This window comes from Cottoperca gobio, chromosome 3 (assembly GCF_900634415.1).
Source record: "Cottoperca gobio chromosome 3, fCotGob3.1, whole genome shotgun sequence".
Classification (NCBI taxonomy): Eukaryota; Metazoa; Chordata; class Actinopteri; order Perciformes; family Bovichtidae; genus Cottoperca; species Cottoperca gobio.
In genome coordinates this window covers 16,357,688-16,373,628 of record NC_041357.1, presented here as the reverse complement: position 1 = coordinate 16,373,628, position 15,941 = coordinate 16,357,688, and the positions used below count along the sequence as shown (strand labels likewise).

General features: G+C 38.3%; 1 protein-coding gene across 2 annotated transcripts in view; it reads left to right on the top strand.

The window, feature by feature from the left end:
- Positions 1–15,941, top strand: part of gpc6a (glypican 6a) — a 133,824-nt gene that overhangs the window by 77,285 nt on the left and 40,598 nt on the right. The gene's annotated exons all lie outside the window — the stretch shown is intronic.

Here is a 15,941-nt window from a genome sequence, read left to right as displayed (position 1 = left end):
CCCTTGAGGTGTAGAAAAAGTAGATTTTTAATTTTGGACCACTTTTTGTGCAGACATTGTTCTTTGGTTTGGAAAGACAATAGTGTTGATGGTATTATAATTAGAACTATAGAACCCAAGGGATGTTTATTTTCACCATGAAAGACTCATTTTTTGATGTCTGCTGACATTTTGTATTCATTATCTGTTGCTAAAGAACTTCGATTTGCTTACCATGCAGTTTGCAAGAAATATTGATTTGCCTTTCAGAGACAACTTCTAAATGTATCACAGGTCAGTTCTCGCCACTGGAGCACATCTTTGCATTATAGAAATTTATGGATTGAGCCTGTGTAGAGTCTGTCATCCCTTCAAATCATCACTTATTAGAGATAGATTATAGGGACAGCTTTCAACTTTTAAGAACCCTCAATGACATTTTCCTGTGGACTTTGTTCATGCTTAAATGTCACTATAGAAGGAGAGTCAAGGCTTTCATTTAGTTTTTAAACTTCAACAGCAAGAGAGAAGATGAGCTCTGAAAAAGGTCTGTAATCTTTGTAAATCCAGCTGAAACTTGGACATTTATGTAACAATTTTATTTTTTGCTTTTATTAAAAACAGACCAAGAACAATGCCAAGTTGGCTAAACTTAAACCAGATAATGTCTCTCTCTTTCTCTCTCTCTCTCTCTCTCTCTCTCTCTCTCTCTCTCTCTCTCTCCGTCTCTCTCTGTCTCTTTCACTCTCTCTCTCTCTCTCTCTCTCTCTCTCTCTCTCTCTCTCTCTCTCTCTCTCTCTCTCTGTCTCTCTGTCTGTCTCTCTCTCTCTCTCCATCTCTCTGTCTGTCTCTCTCTCTCTCCGTCTCTCTGTCTGTCTCTCCCAGTTTCTGTCTCTGTCCCGCTCTGTCTGTCTCTTTCACTCTCTCTCGCTCTCGCTTTCTCTGTCTCTCTAATGTAAAAAGTTAAACTTGCCTCATTGCAACATCTTTTTTGGAGAGAGATTTCTGAAGACACAAGGTCAACAGATTTATATTATTTTCAACATCATAAATCGACTGTTACATTTAGTTAAACACAGTAAATCACTGAATTTTCAAACATTTCTTCTAAATAATGGCATTCCTTCGTTCTGGTTTTTTGGTCAGACGCTCACAGTCTCCGCACACACATGGATGCAGTCGTGCTGATATTTAGCATTAAAGGTCCGACTGAAGTTTAACTCGCTATCTTATACCCAGTCTCGTCCATTTCTGCAAAATCAGGAGGCACTTTTCAGTCTTTTTCAAGAATGTATTAACAGTGATAATACAGCACAACATATAACTTTAGCCAGCAGAAAACCCCTACAGGGTTAACATGTAGAAAGTAACTAGCCTAGCAACACTAGTGCTACTAACGACCCACAGTACAACACTCATGCTCAAACAGGCTCATGCTGTAACGCCACAGGAGCATTGAATTATAAGATACAGTACATACTGACGTACATTGTGACATTTATAGGGCTTTCTTTTTAAATGGCATGGCAGAAGCATGGTGGTGCAATTAATACATAAATACTCGCAGCTTTCAATTGAAGTAACCCAGTTCTTTAACGCGTCAAAATGACTTATTTTAAACTCAATATGTGGTATGTGCGGCACCTCGTGTGCTTATGGTTTTCTATTTGGAAATATGAGCTGTGATTACTGCGAGGAAAACAGAAAATGAACACTGCCAAGCATTTTCTTCTGAAGCAGACTGAATACAACAAGCTGGCTCATTAACACGTTCCTCACTTTAAATGTAATTAATGCAAGATAATGATTGGCAGTGACATAGTGTGTCAAATGAGGTAAGCCTTTCTAATGGAACAAGCGTGAAGCCCGTCCACGCCAACCTTCACTAATTTCCAGCTCAATACAGTAAAACGGTGGACTTGATAAATATTTTAAGTATATTATCTTTGCATTTATGTGCCTTAAACCAGATAATGTCTCTCTCTCTCTCTCTCTCTCTCTCTCTGTCTCTCTCTCTCTCTCTCTCTCTCTCTCTCTCTCTCTCTCTCTCTCTCTCTCTCTCTCTCTCTCTCTTCTGCTGTCAAAGAAGTAACAGAAAGCAGATTGACAGCAACGTAAATGAAAGTCACATCGCATGGCTGATTTTCTATTTTCTTTGAAAAATGAGCATCAGGATTTATCTGTCATCATTTTGCCACAGAAAATATGTATTTTATCTGACAGAGAACTCTGGTTGCAACAGTTGAGTAGTCGTGCTGGCACTAAATGTCTTGGTGGTCCCAAATCACGGATACATACTATACCTGAGTCTTTTTATCCGTGCATACAAGTACATAATAAGTCATGGAAATAGTGTAATATTGAGAATAAAGCCTGCTGCCCTATTTTTCCAAAATAAAAGAAGATATTTAATCAATGCTGTACTGTGTGTATTCATATCCATCTTACGGAACAAGGGAAAAGGAGAAGAAAATAAGAGGAGGAAGAGGTTTCTTTTATTTTGCATTTCTAGAATTAAGTCAAAATGTCAAGAATGAAGTTAAACTTTCAGTATATGCAGTAGTTTGATATTTGACGTTCATCCTTGACATCTTGAAGTCTATTCTCAACATGTTTTACTTTATTTTCAGTAGAGTTGTAGTATTATTACTTTTTTCTTAAGTCTGCCTCTAACACAGAAAGTTGGACCTTATTCTCGACATTTAAACTTTACTTTTAGAAATGCTATAAAAAAAAAAAATCTTCCTCCTGAAATTGTTTGCCATTATGTCTGGCCCCCATACTCTTCTGTAGTATTGGGCACTTTTTAGAAATACTTATATATAGAGTATATAATATATATATATAATATATATAGTTTTAAATGTATTTTTCACATTAATACTACAAAAGATAAGACTAGAAGTTAAAATATATATAATATAACGTTTATTCCCTATACAAACCACATAGGGGCTTTGGCTTTTGGAATTTATAGTAGAAAATAAATGGATAGGAATAGAGACATAAAACAATAACAACAAAACATCATTTTAGTTTTAGTAAGAATGTCAAGCAAGGGGATTCTTCTTTTTATCAAGTGCACTAAATGCTCTAAAAAGCCATTAAAATGTCACTTAGAGTAACATAGAGCATTAACATCAGAACCACAATAGTTTATAAGACACACTGTAACACCAAACAAGTAGAGAAAATTTACAAGCTTGAGATCAAAAGCAAATTCTAGGCAATCTAATATTCACCTATAAACACAAGATGTTTGGATATTTAGTATCAGTACTATTATTATATATATATATATTATATATATATTATATAGTATTACTATTATTATTATACTGTTCTGTTCTGTTCTCCCCAGTAATGTTTGTAAAACATTACTGTGGAGAACAGAACACATGCGCCACTGCCGTGTTTATTCCTGAAATCTGTGTTACATTAAAACAATAATGACCTTGGTGGATACTGTGATGTAGCCTACATGTCATTATTCAGAAGAAGACAAATGATCACAGCATCTGTGTCATACATTTCAAAGTTACAGTCACAGTGCAGTACTTTACAGTTTGCAAAGGTTACCGTAACGACTTTACGGCTTTCAGTCTGAAAATGGAAGAGAGACTGTCAGTGAACAATGAGCATAGACCTGAGGAAGGATGTGATTTACCTGCTAGCACCTGTGCTACGTGATTCTCGACATCCTGACTTGTGTGTGCGTGCGTGTGTGTGTGTGTGCGTGCGTGTGTGTGTGTGTGCGAGAATTCATGGTTTGGCCACTGGGTGATACCAGACCATCAGTCACCTGCCATCGAGACAAATTTACCCAGCTCTGCATCATGACAGACACATCATTATCATTTTTCTTGTCAGCACCTTGTTAAAATACCCTCAGAGAGAAAGCGGGAGAGGGATGACACATGCTGTTATTCACACACTACTGCAGTTTTTCAGGCTTACAACATGATCAACGCCATTTTTCAGCTACACACGGGCAAAATGAATAACTTTTTGATAAACCCCTTCCCCCAACAGTCATTTTCTAATCATAGCTTTGCAACCATAACTAGACTCATAAGAATGTGGATTTCTCCACATGTTGTGCGTGGGGCTGTAGTAAGAGCAATACTTAATCTAAAAAACACGAGCAGAAGTGTAAGGAATGGTTTATCTGGTCTAACGTAAACTGCGTTCATCATACAATCGGTCACTTTTGTTCATCATACATAGAATACTAGGATTAACTAGCACTACGTTGCAATACAAGAACACTATTTCTGATGTATTTCCTCAGTCTTGTAGCCTGATGTAAATAATGTAATGTAAGTAGCTATCAAGTGTATTTTTAACAAGTCAACTGGAAAAAGTCAGCTGGAGACAAAGTTTCAAATCAATTCCTGGAGCTAATGATTTTAATTTTTAATTAGCTAGCTACAACTGATACCATTTTCCAGTTACAGTTGTCTTTTCAGCAAACAATCGCAGGCTAAAATGTAGAAGCCTGATTTTGTCTACCTCTGTCTGAAATCAAGGACTTAAGGCTTATTTTACTGAATATACAGCAAAAGTAATGAACTCCTTCTTGCTTTAAATGAGAAGTGATTTGTTAATGCCATTGTACCCCCGTATTTCATGCACTGGGCTGTGCCTGTTTAGGCCTCTACATTATTCTCCTAATTAAGAAATAGGCTTGTGTTGTCCTCTGTTGAGTCCTTTGACACCACAGTGTAAGTGATCCTCATTCATTGTATGTGCTCATTTCTTTTTAATTGCATGGTTTGTGTCCCAGTGTAACTGGACCTCTCCACAACTCCCCAGTTCCTGAGAACTCAAAGCAATATTTGTTCTGACCTCCAAGAACGACTTTCCTTGATGTCTGGGAGATTATGAAGATGAACGTCCTACCAGTGCTTTACTTTAAATGATATATAGCTCAGCAGAAACAAAGCTTGCACTTTGCTTTTACTGGACATTGTAGCCTTAAAGATGTCTACAGATGATCTACCTCTCTTACTGTAAAAGCTCTACATTGTCACTCAACGTCCACATGCTTTAACTGCTGTGTAATTCAATGGTTTTTAAGATTCCTGTATGACATAGAAATACTTCATCTATAAGTGAAACCTGGGACATTTACCAGGGACATAGACACACAGGCACTGACTGACGTTCAAGCATGATGGTCTCAGTAACAGACATGACAGGAACAAACAAACAAGCTAGTCTAGTCTAGTGGGCTCCTGCCTGTCAGAAAGCTGAAGGCTGTATGACTCACTTAGTCAAGTGATCTCCATATCCTCAGCATAATCAAGAACCAGTATATTTTCTTTCTAATTGCTACTGCCTTGTTCAGAATCAGCAAGATACTGTTTTCTGTGTATGTGGCAGGAATGCTTATACTGCTAGAACTTATATACAAGCAATACTGTGAGTTACCACAGCTGATGGCCAGCTATGTTTTATTTAATAGTTGTATTGCCTCCACAGCAGAAGCAGTAGTGTCTTGCAGCTGTAGCAGTAGATACAAGTGTTAATGTAAAAAGACATGGCGGTTCATATGTGAAGAACAACAGACATGGTGTTTGAGACTTAAGATGAGCGAAAGTAATCCTGACGTGGCCGAAAGCCCAAAAAAAGCCCTATCAAGAAATATTTGTTCATCGAGCTACAGCTGTAAGTGCATGAGACAATGCCTGTGGAGACTCCCCAAAGACAGACAGATATGTTGGCAAGTCATGAGTCTTTTGCAATTGATTAACTTCTTGCAGCTGGAAACTGAAGAACGTGTTACTGGGAACTGACGTCAGACGTTTTTTGTTTTTTTTTGGCAGTTTTTGTGTTTAGACAAGAAGTAAAAGAGTGAAAGGGTTGTTTCGCAATTGTTGCGCAAACAGTGAGATTTTTCAACATAAACATGAGCTTTTCTTTTAGTTTAACAACAGTGAAGAATGCAGGATGATGGATATGGATGCTGTATCAAACCTGATGCAACAATGATTGAAGCTGATTTCAGTTCTCATTTAATTTCCTGTCTGTTGACTCTATACATGATATGAAACAGCTGCAAGCCATTTGTCCTGTGGTACTTAAAATAAAATACAAATGCGTTACTGCCCTGTAGAACACAGAACAGAGACATAATGTGTTTGTAATCTTTTATTGCATGTTGCATGTGTTTTCATCCACTGAGACTGAGCCCCTCAAAGAAAGGTCATAGAGCTCAGTGGTCTGCTGGGACAAAAATTAATCCATGGCTTTACTCCGTTTAGTCCCTGTAGAGCAGTTTAACTGAACTGACTGCTTCAAAATAATCTGCAGGACTTCTGTTGCTTGTTAATAATTGTTTACACAAATCGTGATTGGAAATTGTAGCACTTAAGACGATTTATAACCTATTTTCTATAAACAAGTTGTGAATTCATAAAATGCTCAAAAAATCGGATTAAGGTGTCAAAGCATTTCAAAGTGACCTGATCATTCACAAAAGGTGTTTTATGTTCTCTTGCCCCTGAGGTTAAGATATTGATAAAGGCCCTATGATTTAGTAATATAGTTTTTAATTGACACAAGGTCACATTAGACCAAAGCCTTAAGAATAATTTTACTTAATATGAAGTGTGTGACACATTTATGAAACGCCTTAATAAAGACTTCTTTACTTGTTATGTAAATTGTGACCTAAAACAATTTCACTGTCACCATTAAACACGTTTTATTGTTTCACCACAGAGTCGTGCTTCTCTTTCTCCAACATAATGCTTTGCATCGGGTTCAGGCTGAGACCCTATGTGGCTTCTGCCAAGAACTAGGACTAGAAAGCCAAAGAAAACCAAAATGCTGTTTACATGCAAAGACTGATTCCATTAATGAATTACTAAAACTGATGACTGGTGTTATGACCCGGCTCGGCAAGGGAAAAGGAGTAACATAAAACCAGATGGTCATGGTTTAAATAAGATACATTGATTAATATAACTGGACAATTGGCAAACAATTGCTTTTAGACAGACAAATGGAAAAAAAGGAGCGCCCTTACACCAGAGCAATGAGGCGTCAAAGCCAAACTAACAGAACAATAAACCCCAACCTAAACAATTCTAAACAAAACTTGGGGTGAAAACTGGATTAATACAAAATCTAAACAAAAGTCATAAATAGCACTGAAGCACCTAGCGATTCCAACACCTTGGATACAGAGCACGTAACTTGACATATATATATGACATATAATCAGTGGTGGGCCGTCAGAGTCATCCGAATATACATTTGATTTATATATATCTTTTCCACAAATATGTATTAAAATATTCCCCATAGTCTATTCTCTTCATTTCATAGCTTTCTTCTTGGTTGCGCTGCTTCCAGCCTCAGATCGAGATTTGGAGGGCTGGCCTTTATGTTAGAGCTTTTATCCAATCATATTTCAGCCATGATGTGTTGCCAGGGTCCAAGAAATCTGCCCTTAGGCCTTCAGAATCAACAGTACGGGCGCCTGTAGCTTAAAGTGAACGGAGACAAAACTGTGGCGTTAACCAATCAGATTTCGAGTTGGGGACACTGGGGCCAGCTAGCAGGCGTACGATAACGTCAGCACGTCCACGTCTTTTGATTGGATACGCACTATTGAGAGGCAGAGCTATGCAGAGCTAGCAAACTTTGAACGAGCTAATTTGTGTACATTTCTACAACGGCTGAAGGAGGAGAAGAGATCGATTTGGTCGTAGATATAATTACAACGCCATTTTCAAGACGAACTTTTCAAGAAAAGCTAGACATCGTGAGAAGAGAACGACCAACTCCGACGCTAGCGAGCCTATCAGAGCTGGGAAAAGGGTCACTAACTACGAGCGGTACCCCCGGCTCACAGCCTCCGAGAGGCACTGCACATTGTACTGCTGGGAATGCCTGCTATTTACAACTAAATGTTTCGTAAATATTAATATAACTCTGTTGTTAGGGTGATGCAACGCCCGGTTATACTGCGTGGCGTCATAATGATGGTATTAAGATGGTGGAATAATTCAGATAGGACTGTGTATGACATCACTGAAGGCATAGGTGTGAAATGCACGGCCCGCCACTGCATATAATGCAACAGAATCTAGTGATACACACACACGAGTACAATGCATATGGCTGACAACACCAGCATCCCCGACTGTAGAGCTGGCCAGGCACCGGTCTCTCCAGTGCGCAACGACGAGTTACAACGAGTCTTCGCCAAGGTGGGAGGAGAGGTATTGCTGCAGCCAATCAAGGGCCGGGGGTCACACATCCTACTCTACATACCTAAATAGGGAAAACAAGGTGCATGCATCCACAAAGTAATCCCAGCAGATAAATAAGGCCGTGGCCGTAACAGTGGTAACTCAGCTCTGTTAAACACATTATAGTGTGTTTACGCTGAGAACAACTTTAATACAAGAACAATAAACTAATTAAGGTGTTTACAGGATAGTTTCTATAATGAAGGTATTGCTTTTATCTGCTTATAATCATGGAGTGGATGTAAAATTATCTGAATTGAAATCATGGTCTTGGCAGAAGGGAGCCTTTTACAACATGCATTAAGAGAGACTCCTTGGACAGGTCACCAGGTCATTGTAAACCTAACACGGATTAACTGTAAATATTCACCAGTCACTAATCAATATTTAGTCTCCGATCTATTTGTTGTTTCTTTTTGAAATACGGACGGAAACCCACATTCATGAATCGTGTCAAAAGGTATCCTACTAAATATAGTGTCGTGATGCTGCCCAGAACTGGAAATGAAAAATAAAAACAATAGAACTAATTCAAATAGTAGAAGCACAAATAATTATTAACAACATGACCTTTTTTAATGTTTCCATTTTAATTTTTTCTCCAAATTCAGTGTTAATACTATATTTTGAACTGTAATGATCTCCAAGAAGTACTCCATGAATTCTTTGGAGGTGCTGAGTAGCAATTAGATACTGTGATATGAAAGAGACAGCAGCAACAGACAACACATCAAAGAGCCATGCTGCTGTACAGCGTTTAGGTGACATGTCCCCCCCCGAACAAAGCCAGAGTAGGTTTCCTCTCAGCTTGTCAAAGTTGCAAAGCATGTAAACAAGGAAACTTGTCCCTAAGTATGCTCAGTGACGCAATGATGTCTCACTGACATGGAGCTGCTCTCCACATCGCAGATGCAGAGTTATTTTTGTTATTTATGAACAAACTACTGTACGCTGGCCATTTTCTCTATGTCGCGCAGAACGCAGTAGTATGGTTTGAAAGGTTTTATCTTTCTCTTCATCATTTTTGTGCCATCATTATTACAAGCAAAACATACAGTAATGAAGAATTTCTTACATTTGAATTCAAAGTGTTTATCTTCAATGCTTCAATGTCTTCCTGACATGCATGTAGAGAAACTGATCGAAGTCTAAGACTGTTTAGACATCATTGAAAGACATTTTGTAATAAGAGCAATTTGTTATATAAGAACTATCTGAGAAGCCGTCATTGGAAAGTGTTTCCAAAAGGGCAGGCAATGAAATACTTGGCAGGTGATTGGATAAATCATCTGTATATCATGGTCTAACCACCTAAACCACGCCTTTGGCTGCCAGTAGCTCCTCGTGGGACTCTGATTGGTCCGAACCTCTGGTGGTTCGACACAAACACGTTACTTAAAGCCTGACAAGAGGGACTTTTGTGTGATCTTGTGATATCACGAGAATCCAGCTGCCTGTGCAAGGTAAGAGAAACGCCACCACTGGTAATGGAGTAATCATTTGTGTCCGGAAATGTATGCAGGGTGTCAACTCATATTGTTGGATGCTTAGTGTTTGTATGCACTATGCAGACATTTTCTCCAATTTGTACTGGCAGATGGTGAATGTTATGCCCTCAGCTTTCTTTATTGCAACTCTAAATCATTTGTGGGCACTGGGTGACAATTCTCTTTGCATTATGTTCATCATTTCCAAAACAACAGAATTATTCCTTGATTATTTCATATCAACACCAAAAGGGCAATCGCTGCAATTACAAACTGTTGCTGATGCTCACTGGAAACATAAACTTCCTAAGTGATTTTAAAATGTATTTCATAAGAAGTATTTTAAATAGAAAGTCACTGCTTTAATTCATATTCAACAATAGTAAACTATTCAATAACTCAGTCAGCGTTTTAACACATTTCTTCTCCAGCCTCTTTGTCAGTGAAGAGAATGACATGACACGTGTGTGACACTGGAGCAGTCACTTTACATAATTTGGATAGTGATATGCCTTTCTATCCTGAAGACAAGGTCACGCAGGATGAATTTGAACACAGTCTAAGCCTGACTGGACAATTTCTGTACAAGACTTGACACACTGGTCCTCCCATTTACTCCAGAGCAGTCATGCAGAGCACAGGAAGATTTTTTTTTTCTCATGTGTTTCATTCACTTGGGCCAGTCACATGTAGTGTGAAATAGTCCAAGATTATGCACCACTGAAATCTGAGAGTGATCCTAACGATGGCCAATGAACAAGAAGATAAATCATTATTAACTCCCTTTATTTATAAAATCCTATCTCAAGGATCGCAGCAATGGGCCTGGATCAGTACACATCAGTACAATTATAAATAAAGTGAAAGAGGGCAAAGACTCACTTTTTGTCAATATTTGAAACCATGTAGTTTCTCAGCATTAGCCAGGAAACCATAGAGCACGTATATTATAACCGATTTTATAGGTACCAGCTCAGGATGGATCGAGTAGTGTGTGACAGAAATGTATCTTAGAGTGGGTGTATTTATTGAACATTTCAGCGCCACTCACCACATCAAAATTGTATTGACTGAGCAGTGAAAAATAAATCAATGTACCTACTGGGATCAGGCGGCAGACATTCCTGCCAAAGTTAGTACAACAGTCATAAAATTAAAAACCATGTGATTAAATAAATGCCCTTGATAATTAGGAACGCTTTGTTTGTCCTCAACATCTTCACATAAAGGTTATTGATTTGTCACAGATTCGCACATGAATGACTGCTGTGTCCCCCAAGAGACTCTGCAGGTAGTTTGTTGGTGTCTCTCCAAATCCCTCTGGGTGAGAGTTTTCCATTAGAAAATAACTAAGCGTGCAGCCTGGAGCCAAAAAACAAAAGTTGGCACCATGCAGCCAGCAGTAAACAACCATGCCAATACAACCCACTGTGTCTGTCAATGGATAGATGGATGAATGATGGTGCAAATCGATTGTTTATTTGTTAATGCCAAAGGCAAAAGGATTATTTAATCATTACATGAAACTGATACCAAAATAAACGTATATTCGTCCTGGTCAATATCAAATAAAGAGGGAGCATCCACGTGTAAATATGGCTTGATTTGGGTTTTGGAAAGTCTGCAACAAAGAAAGAAAAAGGGGAAAATGTAAATACTTTTAAACTAGCAGTCACTCAATGCGTCTCGATGTACACCATCAGCAACACTATATATTAAAACAGATTTTTGAGTTGTAGTGCTGCAAGTACCGAAAACATTTTTTATGTAAATCACGTATTTCTAAAAATGTATTGAAATGTTTGTTGATAATCCAAATCTGGCAGTCAGTAGACAGTGAGAACCAGAGTGTTTCCCCTGAGTGCAATCTGAATAAAATAAAAGTCAGAAGTGGAATTTTATAACCGTTAACAAGCACGTCTTTCATTGTCTGCAAGCCTGAAAATGACAAACCCAAAGTAAAATGGTTACTCAAATCCTTTTGAATAAAATCTGATCCCAGTCTCTTCTGAAAGGTAACTCTTTGCACGTAACCATCAAAAGGTCACAATTAGTCTGCATGGGAATCTAAAAATGGTCTCCACAAATAGAAACATGAGACCTGGCTTTATAGATGGTATAAATGACGAGATGAACATTGTGCACAAAGTAAATCAGCACAGCCTATGCACTATAATACGTGCTTTCTTTGCCCTCCTAATGATTTATGGTTGGGACAGATTACTCTTTAAAATGCTGTTCATTAACAGCCCATCAATATATTTTCCCCTGTATGTGACACAATTTCAGAAGTTATTTAAGCATGTAGAAGAAACAATTCCTCGTAGCAATTCATATGGCTGACTCATACTCACAATCCATCACATATTCATTAAGCCATATGAAAAATAGGTTGTCAGAACTCAGCTGAGGATATCATTTAGGTCTTGGAGTCTTTTATAGAATAAGTAAGAGAATTGCTGCCAATTTCCCCTCTTCTCTCTCTCTCTCAGCTGTATTCCACTGAGGCTTTTTCTGCGGTAGCATTAGAGCAGTACTGTGCTAAACATAGGCAGCTGAAGACTTCACAGGACTCGGGTTGGCCCCCCGCAGTGACCTCCAGCCAGCTTCTGATGGAAATCTAACCAAGCATCACACCCAATTTAGGACTCCAGAGTAAACAAACAGGAGTGCTCTTCAAAGGTACAGCCACTAGCAGACAGAAGAATGGAGTCTATCTGTAGCTCTATTCACTCAGTACACCGTATACGCATGGGTCTGGATTTACGTAACCTAACAAAATAAGTTAATATGATATATTTTTTGTCCAAGATTCTCAAATGCAGATTGTCTTGTTTTGTGTTTTTGTTTTGTGTTTGGCAAGTTTCAGGGTTAAAATGTTGTTTGGGAACAGTCTTCGTATGTCCTTTCATTGTGTGATTTTTGTGGAAAAATGTAAATAAACTGAATTGTATGATATAAAAACAAGAAGATTTCTTACCTCACAGATGATGCACACCTGTCTTTGTCTAATCAGTAACAGGATGCATATTATTTTCCTTCACAATTACTGCAATTGCATCATTACTAAGGTGCATCATTCCTCCAACTTAATTTAAAATCTGTCTGAAATACTTGATAGTATAGTAGCATGGGTCATGAATTGAGTTAGTCAGCTGTCTTTGAATTATTTGGCTTCACTACATCTTACTATGGCAAACCCAAATAACTGCTTGCTCGCCCCAAATGCTGGTTATGATTTGGTTGACCTTGGATTTTCCAATTAAGCCTATTGGAGTGTGCAGATGAGAAAAGTGTGGTCAAAGCAAAAAAACAATCACACACAACATTAGATCAGGAACAGACGATTAGATTAAAAGCAATATTCAAAATGTTTTGTATTTACTATTCATCAGCACACAACTGGAATATAAAATTAAACGGAAACACCACAAAATGCTGAAATAATAATGTACCAAAAGTAATGCCATACATTTGAAGGAGTCTACAGTGAGTACAGAAAAGACATTCGTGACAGTTGTGTTTGTTGATCATCTTCAGTCTTCTGCGTTTAAGCCTGAGAGAATACTATATAAATGTATGTTAATGCAATGTTAACACTTGGAAGTCCCTGATTTCCTTCCATCACCAATAGTTCTGTCTGAAACACATGAATCGTTTGATCTTTTCTAATCTAGATTCAAATCACCACCAAAATCTCATCCACTGATCATAGGCCAAGAATCTTTCCACCAGATTTAAGCCAAATCTGTCAACTTTCTTCTAATATTCTGTCAACAGACAAAATAAAAAAACTTTTGTCCAAAGTTGTTTTTGAAGGTATTTGTGTTTACTTTACGTACACTTAAATACAACAAATATGTGTTTAAATATACTCTATGTAGCTCTTTTTTTGATGAGGTTCGGTTGCAGTGAACGGTTGCACAATTATGCTAAGCTGAGACAGGACTTCTAGATATTATAACAATTTAATTCAATGGTAATTGGCAATACCAGGTTTGAGTAATAATCTTTGTGCTTTTAATTCACCTCTCTTTAAACGGGCTAGTGCTCTCCCCTCTGTACTCACCTGTCCTCTAAATCACTCCGCTCAGTCAAGCGGGTGAGCTTAATATCCTGCCCTGTCAATAGCCACTGAGAGGAGGCAAACTTTATGTTCCTTAGGTCTCATGACAGGCACTTTGAAATGTTGGCCTGAGGGCAGGAGCTCAAACTCATTCTGCCAGCGCTGGCCAGGACAGTCTTGAAAGGTATTGGCTTTCCTCAGTGCTGGCCTGTTACACTGTAATTGTGAAAGCTATACCTGACTTACCCCAATGATGTTATTTGTCAATTTTACAAGTCTCCTAAGCTTTTATTACTGAACAAGTTTATGTTTCCACACTAGGTTATAATACACAGTGTTAAAGCAGACTTAAGTAAAGCAAAAGTTTGGTGCCAGAGTCACTGCAGTACAAAGTGTGCAGCTTTCCGTTACCTGAACATAATAATACCTGAACCACAGGGTGGCGGATCAGAAAACAAACTCATGAGTAATGCCGTTATGGAAGGCATTACTGTTTGGTCGTTTATGTATGAGGACTACTTGCCCTGATTTTGTTCAAGTGCTCATTGTCCCACATTTTCTCACAGCTTGCTGATGATGTTTTTAAATACTGTGTGGACTCTGCTGAAACATCAACAGTGACAAGACAAATTAAAACTCTTCAGTAACAGATTTAGATGTTAGCAAGGGTTTTCCATTTATTATGATAAAAACATGTGTGGAACATTCACAATAGATTTTCCCCATGTGACAATAAGACCTCCACTAGGGATTGAACCCAGGTCCTACTGTGTGTAAGACAGCCATGATGACCACTATGACCACTACTGTGATATCAATATTTTCAATGTAATCGAGTCATAAATGTGGTTCTGAACATAGTTAAGCAGTTAAAAATGCTTCCTTCTCTAAAACACGCACACCTTAGTTGGTGATATTTTACTATGGTTTTCTTATTGTCAACAATTTCCAATAGCATCAATGAATTGATCCTATTAACAGGTACTGTCTGTGCAACCTGTGTGCTATATTGTTGTTGTTGCACTCGCTGATATGTTCCTTTATGATGAACATGGGCACTGTAGTTTAGTTTGAGTTAATCCCACAGTGCCCAGCTGTTATTGTATCTAGTCTATTTTTTTGGGACTGTATTTGTGATTTAGAAGATTTCCATCTTCAGTGGGAACCAATCTGAGTATTAAGAGACTGACTAAAGCACTTTTGATTTTGGTCTTTTCACGGAATTTGACAATAACAAAGATTTAGACTATTTCCAGCCTTTTTCTTCGGATTCTCTTCCACGAAGTCTGCCTGATGCTGCACCTTCATGTTTCTACAGTAGTTCATAAAAGAAAGCACACTGGCTCCAGATCGTGACAGCCAGCTTCCTCCCCAAGGCCTGGAGGCAGCTTAGTGGGGCAGTGGTAGCCTAAAGGTTAGAGAAGCGAGCAGGTGACCTGAAGGTTCAACCAGCTGGATGAATTTAGGTAGGGAAAGAGTGCTTTCAGTGAACCTCCCCCTGAATGAATAACTTACACACACGCAAATCCTTCACACAGCACCTTCTCTAATACACCCCCCTTAGATCAAACAAACCATTTCTTTTTCTTTTACACTGTACCCAATGCATGTTTTTCCCTGTAGTCTTTATCAGCCAATGTATTAAGTTCTGTTTTGTCTTGTATCACTGGTCATGGTTGAACAAATAATAAATTCAATTAGGAAAACAAATGGGATGAAAGTATAAAGTTAGCATAAAATAACAGCCTTAACTCTGAAGTAGGTTTTTGTCTTAGTCTGATGATGTATCACATTAACTAAATAATTTGTCAAATGTCAACAAAAGCTGTTTCGGAGGGTTTTCTTTGGCAATTTATATGAAATGCATTCACTTTGCAATGGGTTCAGCCCTTGCCTGAATCAGCAGGGATGGTGGAAGTTCTGCTTTTTGCCAGTGTGTAGTCATCAGGATCGCCCCCTCCGCCTTCAGAGCTGCGCAAGAGGCCAATGATCACTCTGCAAAATAATTCTACTTATGATCACCTATGATCCTATGATGTCATTCTGCTACTGCTGAAGACTCAGTGAATGAGGAACTGTGTTTCTGCTGCCCTTTTGCAGAGAGCAGCTCCTGTAGGGGTAAATAGTCTTTTTCTGATTGGTCCA